At 38.7% G+C, this 13,182-nt stretch overlaps 1 pseudogene; it reads right to left on the bottom strand.

Moving 5' to 3' along the window:
* Window positions 1–7,886: 7,886 nt before the first annotated feature.
* On the bottom strand, window positions 7,887–11,639 carry LOC137278307 (beta-porphyranase A-like; annotated as a pseudogene).
* Window positions 11,640–13,182: the final 1,543 nt, after the last annotated feature.

Genomic DNA, 13,182 nt, shown 5'->3' with positions numbered 1-13,182 from the left:
GTACACTGACGAACATTGTAACAATTTTAGTTGAGGTAAATTGTAATAAAAATTTACGTAAATTGTGAAAACAGTTTAATCATTCATAAATACGTATGTCTTTGTTTCCTTGTATTTCATGCATCATATAAGCTTGTTACGGGGATAAATCAAGAAATGATGGATTTCCCTCAAAGTTGGTACCAATAAGTAACTTTCTTGAGTTATCACTTTAACAAGCTTATATGATGTATGAAATGCAACAAAACACCCCTCAAAACATGCGGAATTACGAGTCAATTTACGTCAATTCCTATTACATTTTGTGCATTGCAATTTACTTTGACTTGTGCAAATGGCGAGGAATTAAATTTAATTTTCACACTCCAGTTGAATTCTTCAATAGATGCCTTCGACGACACTCTTGAACGTTCAGGAGTTTTCATATACAATAGGGCACCCATGAAGAGCCACCTCCTCGTGGTGGGTGCTGGGTAACGCTAAGTGCTCTTCTCCCGTCCACAGCACCCCATTGCTTGTCGTAAGAGGCGACTAAATTGGGCAACCTGTTTGCCGTGGGTTGCGTCCCGTGTCGGTGGAGGACGGGATCCTGGTGGTTGAGGGCAGTTGGGCTTTTAACTGTGTTCCATTTGCCCAACACACCACTTCGGCCCTTACTTCACCTAGACGGGTGGTTGAATGGGCCCGATTCAACCAATCGGCTGGTCATGCCAAGCCCTGTGCATAGACTACATGTGTGTCATTGCAGAAATCTGATTTGGAATTATTTTGAAGTTTGGTCTTGGCACTATTGTTAATCTGTACATTTAAGTATTGTGCATTATGATCATATGAACTTTGCCTAGAGTCTTGTGCCAGAAGGCGATGGCTCAAGGGCCAATCTGGTAGATTAATTTCTTATAATTCTTCTACTAGAGTGTATCATCCGGGTATCCTTGGTGCTGCAGGCTGGAGGCCCGCTTGCTTTAGCATTGTCCTTGTGATACTCCGTGGTGGGTGGGGAGCTCGGATGATGAACCAAATTAAACTAACCATGGCTTATGAAATTCCACCCAAGAAAACAAAACGTTTACTTGAAACTGACCCTTATGATACTGACCATAGACCGTCTGCATTGATTGAGTATTGGCCGCGTTTCGTTGTGATTGAGACTCCTGACAAAACACCTTTAAAGCTTAACCCCTTTGCTGTCTCCAAAGGTATTCAAGGTATTGCTGGAGATGTGAAAAATATTAGACGATTACGTTCGGGTGCACTATTAGTTGAATGTAGTAAAAAACAACAATCCACCAACCTGATGAACATCAAATCTTTCGTGGGCATTCCCGTCACAGTGTCTGCTCACAAAACCCCGAACACAAGCAAAGGTATCGTTAGGGATCGAGACCGATTGTTTGACGATATGTCGGAACTTGATATAAGATCAGAAATGAAGGATCAAGGTGTACTCCACGTCAAGCGCTTTTCAACCCGAAGAAACAACGAAACCATCAAAACCAATACGTATCTGTTTACGTTTTCCTCTCCAAATGCACCCAAATCAGTGAAGGCAGGCTACTGTAATATTCAGGTCGATACATACATCCCCAACCCGCTCAGGTGTTTTAAATGCCAGAAATATGGACACGGTGTATCTACCTGCACATTGTCTGTTGTGTGTGCTCACTGTGGTGAGAAGACACACACAACAGAAAATTGTGACAGTGACTTTAGAAAATGCACCAACTGCTCAGGCGACCATTCATCTTCGTCAAAACAGTGCCCAATATGGAAAGAGCAAATGGAAATAAACAGAATAAAATATACCCAAAACATCTCTTTTTCTGAAGCAAAAAAGATCTGACCTTACAGAAAGTTACGCTACAGTCGCAAAACCACCATCTGAGTCCAGATCTAAAATACCAAAATCATCTACAGGCTGCCAAACTACCTTGACTTGGGTCAACTGCGATTCTCCACAGCTTTTATCCCCTACTACGTCATCTCAGACTGAGGAATCACTTCCTAGTACCTCAAAGTCGTCTTCTGATCACAAATCATCATCTCAGTCACACTCAAAGTCTCAATCCACAGCTGATAGTCAACAAACTGTGAAAAATAAATCGAAGCCAAAGCCCGATGCTTCAAAACAACAAAGTGGCAGAGCTCCTAAAGGGTCACAGAACAAAATTCAATTGTTCAATAAATACGGGTCTCTTGAAGACATAGACGTTTCTGAAAACGTCCATTCTAGGGCACATAGCTTGTCGCCCTCTAAAAGAGTGCGGGGTAGATCCCCAATAAATCCCCCCAAAAGATAGTTTATTCCACTAATATTGTACAGTGGAACTGCAGAGGATTAAGGACTAATTTACATGAATTACAACTATTAGTCCAAGATTTTATACCTTCAGCGATATGTCTCCAAGAGACATATTTAAAACAAACAGATACATTTAACCTTCGTCATTTTAATGCATATCACTGTTTTGCACCTCCGGGTGATCGGGCTACTGGCGGATCATCCATTCTAGTCAAACAAAACGTTATTCAAAGCCCTGTTTCACTTAATACTAATATGCAGGCTGTTGCAGTGAGAATTACTTTACATGTAGCGTTTACGCTATGCTCTCTTTATATTTCTCCGTCGACGACGTTTGCCAAAACTGATCTTCAAGCTCTATATGATCAGCGCCCGAAGCCCTGTATTATAATGGGAGACTTAAATGGGCACAACCCACTCTGGGGTAGTGTAACTACAAACACTAAAGGTAAATTGTTGGAGGACTTTTGTTCTGACAATGATTTATGTATTCATAATGATGGTTCCAACACATATTTACACCCCGGTACAGGGACTTATACTGCTCTTGACTTCCCACTCACAAATTCAGAACTAATAAATGAATTTGAATGGTCAGTCCACGATGACCTCTGTGGAAGTGACCATTTTCCTACTGTACTAAAATCTGTAACTCCCACTGATGTTCCTCCATCATCAAGGCGGAATTTTAAAAAGGCTAACTGGGCTTTATATGAAACACTGTGTGCTGAAAAACTTAAACCTGAACGTTTTATTGACGTTCTTGATGCTATTAAATGCTTTTCTGATGAATTGAACTCTATAGCTGATGAGTGTATACCAAATTCCTCTGCAGTTCCCCATATTCGAAAACCATGGTTTAATGATGAGGGCAAACAAGCTAGGAAGGCAAGGAAAAAAGCAAAACATTATTTCCGTCGCCATCCTATGGTGCATAATTTAAATAAATTTAAAATTGTAAATGCTAAAGCACGGCGTACTTTTAAACAGAACAAACGCCAATCTTGGCAAAATTATGTATCTAAAATAAACTCTCGGACACCCATGTCCAAGGTGTGGAACATGGTCCAGAAAATTAAAGGTAAAGGTACTAAATCTACTGTCCATCATCTTAAACATGGAGATCAATTGCTTACTGATAAATCAGATATTGCTAATAAACTGGGTGAAACCCTTGCTAAACATTCTTCCTCTTCAAATTATGTACCAAAATTCCAGCAATATCAAAAACAAGAAGAAAAGAAAACTATTAATTTCAATTCCGATAATGGGGAAGATTATAATGAAACGTTTTCTATTCATGAACTCCATACTGCATTTGATCAAGCTCATGATACTGCTACAGGAGCTGATAACATACATTATCAACTCCTGAAACATTTACCAGAATCCTGTCAGGAAACTCTCCTAAATATTTTTGATGGTATTTGGACATCGGGTAACTTTCCTCCTTCATGGCGTGACGCCATAGTAGTACCAATACCTAAACCTGGACGTGATCATACGGATCCATCTAATTATCGTCCGATTTCATTAACTAGCTGTGTTTGCAAGACCATGGAACGCATGATAAATAATCGACTTGTTTGGTACTTGGAAACAAATAATCTCATAACAGATATACAGTGTGGTTTCCGCAAAAACAGAAGTACTGTTGATCACCTAGTGCGTTTAGAATCATTTGTTAAAAATGTACTAATTAATAAACAATATGCTGTGTCTATCTTTTTTGATCTCGAAAAAGCATATGACACAACCTGGAAATATGGTATTTTAAGAGATTTACATGACTTTGGCTTGCGAGATCGTTTACCTCAATTTATAGCCAACTTTTTAAATGATAGACAGTTTCAAGTTCGAGTGGGTTCTACCCTGTCTGATCATTACACTCAGGATCAGGGTGTTCCACAAGGCAGTATGCTGTCTGTCACACTTTTTAGCATAAAGATAAATAGTTTATCAAAAGTTTTAAACGATTCAATAGATGGATCGTTATTTGTGGATGATTTTAATATTTCTTGTCGTGGGAAAAACATGCATACTATTGAACTGCAGTTGTGTTTAAACAAAATAAATAAATGGTGTCTTGAAAACGGCTTTAAATTTTCTAAATCGAAAACTAATTGTATACATTTTTGCAGAAAATATAAGCCACATAAAGACCCTGAACTATCTCTAGATGGCACTCCCATCAAAGTTGTAAAGGAGGCCAAGTTCTTGGGCCTAATCTTTGACTCCCACTTAACATTTCTGCCTCATATTAAGTCCCTTAAACCTAAATGCCTGAAGGCTTGTTGTTGACTTGTTGAAAGTTGTTTCCAACTCAAAGTGGGGAGGGGATCAAGCAACCCTCTTACATCTATATCGATCACTCGTGCGTTCGAAACTTGATTATGGCTCCATCGTATATGGTGGAGCCTGCAAAAGCAATCTTAAACTTCTTGACTCCGTCCACCATCAAGGCTTAAGACTTTGTCTTGGGTCTTTCAGAACGTCACCTATTGATAGTCTCTACGTTGAGGCCGATGAACCATCTCTTACTCAACGTCGTATAAAACTGTCTTTACAATATATTACTAAATTATATTCTAATGAATCTAACCCTGCCTTTAACTGTGTGTTCAATCCCCTTTATGAGGATTTGTATAACAAAAAATCTTCTCTTGTTCCACCTCTTGGGCACCGAATTAACTACATTTAAAATATCAGAAACTAATGACTTACAATATAAACAAGAATATCATCAATTAAAACATAAATATAGCAATTGCAAACCCTTATTTACAGATGGATCCAAGGACGGTGGCGCAGTGGCTTGTGCCACTGTCAATGGATCCAGAACAATATCTTCTAGATTACCCGATAATAGTTCTATTTTTACAGCTGAAGCTAACGCCATATTAACAGCTCTTAAATATATTCAAAGACACCCTAAACGTAAACAATATATAATCTATTCCGATTCTCTTTCTTGCCTTCAGGCGATTAAAAATATCTCTTGTAAACATCCACTTTTAATTGAAATTATTGAATTGTATAATACTCTTGCTACTGGCCAATACGACATCGTCTTCTGTTGGTTACCCAGCCACGTGGGCATTTCTGGTAACGCAATGGCCGATCTTGCTGCCAAGGCGGCACTCAACAAATCTGTGACACCACTTCTTATTCCATACACTGATTATAAAGCTAACATTAGATCTTATATCCGTGATCTGATGCAGAAGAAGTGGGACACCCAATTGGGAATAAATAAATTACATGAGATAAAACCTTACATTGGTTATACTTACTTGGGTTGTCAGTCCAGATTTGAAGAGGTTATTTTACGACGATGTCGCATTGGCCACACTAGATATACTCATTCATACCTACTGAAAGGTGAGGATCCTCCGTTTTGCATCCCTTGTGACTGTGTTGAATTCTCCATCATAAGGGACAAATATTTCAATGTAAAAACAATTAAGGACCTTTTTAACACCGTAAGTTCTCATTTAATTCTTGGCTTTTTAAAAGAAATTGATTTCATCACTGAATTTTGATTATTATATTCTGTACATAGCTGCATTTTAAGCTGCAACTTGAATTGTTAGTGGCTGTACCCTCAAAGGGGGTTGAAGTACCGTAAAAGTATTGTCCTCCTGAGAGGGTACGTAAGTCCCTACACATTTCCTGTACGTTTAAACTTCCAGTGTTTGTAATCGTAGCATATGTGTATTTTTAATATTTGGCTAGATGGGACTAAATTGCTAACAGCTGAGGGGATGATGTAAATCCAACTAGGGTCCATGCAGGTAGCAAAGGTACTGTAAGTCCCCATGGCCCCTAGTATGGTGATCTACCTTCAGTTGTTGGCAATCTATAGCCGGATTTTATGTTGTATTGTCCGAATAGTGATATTAGTTTTATCTTTCCACGCTAGTTTTAATTTAAATTGTGATATTCTAGTTCTTTTACTGTCCTTCGCCGACAGATTTTATAATATACATATAATCCTTTTCTTTGTTAAATGTTCTCGTCACAATATGGCTGAAATATTGCCGATGCGACGTTAAACATTAACTCCCTCACTCACTCATATACAATACAAATGAGTCAATTCTAAAGTAATAACAACTCACAGAGGTCTTGATGTGAGAGTGATGAATTGTGATTCATATCTTGTGTTAAGAAGTATATTTTTAGTTTTAGTGATTTAAATTAGAGATTTCAATTTTAGTGGTCACGCCTTCAAAGGGGGATGCCGTAGCGTAAGATGATTGTCCTTCTAAGAAGATGCACAAGTCCCAAAACATTTGAAGTACATTTAAGCCTACCAGATTTTTAATCGAAGTACTTTTGTCACTTTAATGTAGAGCTAAATTTCAGCATGAACGCCAGTGTCTGAAGGGATGGTGGAAATCCAGCTGGGGTTCATGCAGGTAGCAAAGGTACTGTAAACCCCAATAGACCCAAGCATAGCGATTAACCTTCAGTTGTTGGCAATCTATAACCTATATTTTATACCGTATTGTCTTCTTAAATTACAATAATGTAGTTTTTCATGCTAGTTTTATGTTCATATCTGTGATACTGTAGTATATTTTTATTGCCCGTCGTGGACTAGTTTTACACTTGAAAATGTTTTCATTTTCATTATATGGACTGTTTTTGTTACGATACGGTTGCAATTATTGCCGATGTGACGTTAAATATTAATTCATTGACTCAGAGTTGCAAAACTGCTGTTTTCAGATTAGTAACTGAGATTGTTAGTGATTGATTAAAAAGTATTTAAAGAATTGTAAATGCAATTGTCTTCCAGTGAGAGTATGTTAGACTTTGCCTTTCAAAGTAAATTTAAGGCTACTATGTTTTTAATCGTAGAATATATTGTACTGTACTTCCCCGTGGTCTTTAGTGTGGAGTTTTACAGTCTAGTTTGGAAGCAGGAGTGTATTGAGTATCAGGACCCTTCTCTGTACCCAAATCAACATCACTTCATACATCATTCGTAATCTCCATGGTCCCTGGGATGGCGGTCAGTCATCAGTTCCTGGTAATTTATAGCCAGTTCTTATTTAGTTTTGTTCTTTGTACAGTATCTCATTATGGTTACCTGGTAGTTTTACCTTGTCTGTGATATTTGTTTTTTTTAATTTATACGTTTATTGATGGTGATTCATTGTTCGCGTCACGATATAGCTGAAATATTGCCGATGTGACAAAAAATAAACCTGCATATGAATCAAATTGATCACAACTCTTAGGGTGCCTTTTGCCACGTGGAAAAGGCACTGTAAGGCAGCTTGGTCTCTTCTATCTACCTTCAGTTAGTGTTTATAGCCCAGCTTTACACTGTATTGTCCAAATTTGAAATGCTTTCTTAATTCTTAATTCATGATACAGTGATATTCTATTTGGTTTTATTGTCCTCTGTTCTCATTTTGAAAAATAATTTCAATAAGTTTATTACGAATATATAAATTCTGAAGTCACGATATGGCTGACATATTGTCATTAAGCCTATAAATATCAACTCCCCCTTTTATCTTGTGTGATACGAAATAAAAACAAGCACAAAAATTCTCAAAGTGAAATTTATCTACTGAAGTTTTCCAACAACGAGGGCGACAGATGTCACGTGACCACCATCTCCATTAAAGGTCATGCTGACGGTGTTGGTTGTGTAGACCTGTGATTCTGGAACCATGAATTCCAAAACGTTCCATGTTGTTTTACGCAAGCTATCATCATTCTTCATAGAGTCAAACAGGGTGTAACCTGAAGACAAAGTCTGACCATTGAACTCAACTGCATGCGGTTTTGCATCCGCATTGAGGCCTCTGCTCACTCCCACTCTAAGGTGAGCGATATGGTATTCAGAGCTGGGTAGATGTATGGTTGTCTGTGCATGTCCGTTATTGATTGGTATGATCATGTCCTTGCCGTAGTATGTGGTCTCGTTGTTCGTGCGTAGTCCAGCAAAGTTGTAGTTGGTTTTGAACTTGTAGAAGCAGGTTGAAGATCCGGGCAGACCAACAGTGCCATGAAGCTTCGATATGTTAAAATGATAATTGTCATGAAAAGCTGGATTACCATTTTCGAGCAGAACGCATGTTTCTTCACCCGTGGAAGGGATGAGCCAGTTGTTTGGAAAGTATAGTTTAACATTCTCAAATTTACTACCATAGTTGTGGAGAAGAACTACCATCTCCTTGGTGAGAGGGTTTGCAAGGACAAGAGGTGCAACCATTCTCTCCTGCCCATTATACTGACTTGAGACTCGAAGAAATTTTTGGTCATTAGTAAAGTTTTGCCAAAACCTGAAGAATTTGGTTGGTTGAAGGGGGTGGCCATCAAGAGTAAATAAGGAATACCTCAGGGAAGGATGACCAGGGTATTGTCCATTTGACGACAGGAAGACGGTAACTCTGTCTATAAACTCTCTCATATTAAGGAAGGTAAACATGAAGCCGTTTGGTTGATAAATGGTTTCAAAGTCTATCAGTCCATTTTCAAAATTAGGACTGACTCCGAAAATGTTACCGCATCCAAATTCAGTGTTAACTAATTGAACATTTTTTCCTTTCTTGATGAAAGAGTAATTTTCCACCATGTCCAGAGATGCAACTAGACGAGCTTCATTTATGCCAAAGTAAGAATAGTTTCCAGCAGTTGATATACGGAGATAGTTATAGGAATGGAAACCGAAAAAGTCCAAGTGGTCAAGAGACATATCCAGAAACTCAGCAGTTCTCTTCCAATATGTGAAGTTATCTTCGTCTGCTTGACGTAAGGCCATACTTGTGTATGTGGGTCCAGCAACTTTCATTCCATATCTGGATCTGAGTTTGTCAGCAACTGCCCTGTTGAATTCTATATTCGTTTGTGGGTCAATGATGTTTTCCGCCCAATCAGGTTCATTGATGACTTCAAATACATATGGAATTCGTCCTAATGTGAAGTCCTTGCAACCCTGGACCATCAGTGACACGAACTCTGATGCTGCATCAACATTATTGGGGAATTTGCCATGATGTTTTGACTTATTCATCCAATCTGGCCAGTTTAAACCTGTAAATAATTTCCAGAGACAAGCAAATCAAGCATTCATTCCATGTTAAACTACCTTCTGTGTACTATAAGGGATATTTAAAATTTAGTTTTGTCAGTAAACTACAGTACCGTTTTGCTGAGTTCCATTCAGGATCAAAACCAATGTTCTCTGCCCTCAGTAAGGAACAAACTGCTCAGACTCACACATATTCCTGCAGCTGGTTGCGAGTTAATTGTGCTTTAACCTAAAATCACACATACTGGCGCCCTGGTTTCTCAAGACTTCACCCAAACACAGCAATATTAATAATGGCGACCTATAAAGCTAACAAAAAAATGCAGTCACCAGTAGAAGTATTGGGGGGGGGGGGGGGGGGGGGGAGTTCCTTTATAGGTGGCACAGGATGCATGATACAGACGCTATGGACGCGCTCTTCTGTGCAGGAGACAGACTGTTGGAAGGATAAAAAACATACCACAATAATTTACCTCATCCATTTCACCAGATACTTTCAACCATGTCAGATGAATGAGATTCTTTATGTGATATCTTAAAATGAAAAAAAGGAAGTAGGGTGCTTCGGGGTTTTTTTGCTAATATGATATGACGACAGCTACATTGCAGCTTACATGGAATGTATGTACAACTTGATTCCAGGACAGTTGGCTGTGATGAGTTTTACCTTCGTCCACTCAAGTATCCTAAGCCTAACCATGGGTACTCTATAGCCCCTACAGGAGACGCTTTCTGTCCGGGGTGGTCCAAGGGCTCTGAGCCAGGGGATTCTGTAAAGGATTCTTCACTACCCACTCTCTAAGGGCTGGAACGGCTACAAACCGTGAGTGTGGTCTGGATGAACAGCTGGTTGAAATAGACATATACTGAACAAGAAATTCATATAAACATGTGGGCACTGGTATAAGTGGACATATATGCAGTATACTTAAGGATGATCAATCACGTCTATGGGTGGCGAGTTAGCCTAGCAGTTATACTGCCCGGGGTGCGGGTTTCCCTCAGAGGCAGAATGTGTAAAGTCCATACGTTGTGTCTTCTACTTTATACCACCGGAATGTTGTTTCAAGGTGTAAAGCCACACTCAATCTCCAATAATTACCAGTAAAATGTCTGTTAAAATACCAATGAATATGGAGGGAGTGACATATTTGAATAAGTATTTTCTATATACAATACAGGTGCAAGGAAACAAGCGAGGACATGTTAAAGATTGTTAATGGTGTTGTCCAGAGGAAAACACCAACAACTGTCACATCAACAATATATGTTCCTATTATATATCTTTCTTCAAACGTTTGATTGACTTGCCTTGTATGTTCCAGACCATCTTGGAGATGTTATTCCCGTAGCCATTCAGTTGGTTCATGTAGGTCGCAAATGTCACTTGCTGACGTCCAGGGTCCTGGAGGTAAGCTGGATCTGGGTATTCCGGCCGACTAGGACTTTGTGGCCACTGAAGGAAAAACGATGATTAACTGTGCACAGCTTTCATGGGATGACAAGATACAGATAAATCTTCCCAGGACAGATAAACCATTAGCTTTGAAATGGTGACGCAATCCGAATTACCAAAATAAGATATTTTAACCTGCTCAGGTACCTGTACTTCAATACCACTGTGTTTATGTAATATATTTTAGGGACGGAACTATTCTACCACAGATCTACACGGGGAAGAACTGTTAGCGTTACCCACCTCTCACCACGGGTGCCCCACGCCTAATGAGTGCTCTAAGCATTACAGTTTGTACTTTTGCTCACTTGGGTATTGCTTGTTTAATTGTTTGTTTAACGCAGAACTAGACAATCCAATCTATGAGGTAGTAAATGCTCGTGAGGATCCGGGATAGAACTGATCATATGATCACTGGATGGTAAGGTCAACCAACTTTGCTGTAAGAGTTTGTCAGATATCATTATCTACAAGTACATAAAATCATGCATGGGAGATATCATTTACAAAATTATCATTATATATGCACAAGGCGTTTTTCATAGTACTTCCATTGGCAAAAAGATCATCCCTCAGGTCTCTCTATGCCCTCTCTAAATGCCCTTCAAAGACCTCAGGTCTCTGTTCACCCACCGTCCGGGAGCTGTTCCGATAGATTTACAGTTTGGAATTAAATTCTATTGGGTGAGGCCGTTTATTTTATTCCATCTTTCAGGTTCATAGTGGACACGTCCACCTTCAGAGAGCCACTGGTTGGAGATTGTGATAGTTGTGTCAGCGAGCGCTGCTCCACACAACAACAAGGGCCAAAGGAGCAGCAGGAACATTTTGCAGTGAAAGTATGATACTTCTGTTCACAGCAGAAATTTTAAAATGTTTTTTTTTTCAAACATGGGAGACATGGGAGAACAACACGTGACAATTTTAGATAGTCCCATTATTTCAGATAAATAGAAAAAGTGGATGATAAGAATGTTCTGGTCCAGACTCGATTACTAGCATTTACAGGCCACCGCCATCTAGCTGGAACATTCCTGAATGTGGCAAACCAACCGTGTTGGAGAACTGACCCAATTCAAAATAGTGTACTCCCAATATGCTAACAACAAAATGCAGTCACCAGTAGAAGTATTGGGGGGGGGGTCCTTTATAGTCTGTTTCAAGGTAAGTTTGGTGACACTGTGACCGCAAGACTGAAGAAATTGGTGACCAATAACAAATGTCACAGTTATATATATATGATGAACCCCCACTTCATCATGGTCACGTTGACGGTCAGTTCACTGTAATGAGTGAGTGAGTTAGTGAGTTGATGTTTAACGTCACATCGGCAATATTTCAGCCATATAGTGGCGTCTGTTCTTTGTAAACGTACAGGGTGGACACAATCTGCTTTACTTCAACTATAAGCTTAAGGTTAAGAACAGTAAGAATAAGAAGAATCTACTGATGATTCTTAAAACCATTATATAATTATTTCAAAATCATTATACACGTCTTGCTTAGTTAGTGTAAGGTGCATACTAGTATATGATGTACGTATGTAGCTTATGACTTAAAAGTTAAGTAGACTATACCATATACCATTGCCTACTAGCCTAATACAGACTTCACCCTAATCTCTCTGATATTTCAACACAAAAATGGGCACTGAAGAGTAAACCTTTAATGGTTCACTAGCAGGAAGGCGACTCTTTTGGACGTGTATAAACGTGATTTGTTTTTCGTTTTCGACTTCGTGCGAAAAGTGTGGACGTTTGCAACAATGGGTTCGGGTGTTTATACAATGACCCTAAAATCAAAGGAAGGCGACAGCCACAAGACGTTCACTTTCATTCTATTCATACATGTGCATTTACAAAATATTTCTCTTCTTAATTCTAATATTAACTTCCTTCTTAATCATTAACATATGTTTAAAATATGTACAAAGTATCATCTAACATGCTATCATAGTATCACTTTATAATACTTTCACTTAAAATATGTACATTGGTCGTTTACACTGCCCATCTTAATCATTACAATATGTACAAAGTATCATCTAACATTCTAATAATTCAAGTTAAGTGCATGTATTAATAATATATTATATATAGCACAAACAAAAAGGAACACCCTAAAATCTGATCGTCATATATACACTTAAACATGGTTTGGTCATTCATACTTCAAAGGTGAATGCAACTTTTTTTGGTGTGCTGAATGAGCACTTAAATTAACATCTTAGGGCTTGAAGTGAAGCAACTGATACAGTATTCGTTGAGTTTGAGTGAAATGAAACATTGCCAAAAACAGTGAAACTCAAATGTGTTGAAACACACCATGTTCGATTCAAACGCTCAAGCACAACAGACTGGTGCATGTGGA

This window comes from Haliotis asinina, chromosome 1 (genome assembly GCF_037392515.1).
Source record: "Haliotis asinina isolate JCU_RB_2024 chromosome 1, JCU_Hal_asi_v2, whole genome shotgun sequence".
Lineage (NCBI taxonomy): Eukaryota > Metazoa > Mollusca > Gastropoda > Lepetellida > Haliotidae > Haliotis > Haliotis asinina.
Note: the sequence above shows the minus strand (reverse complement) of the source record. Positions and strands in the feature narration are given on the sequence as shown.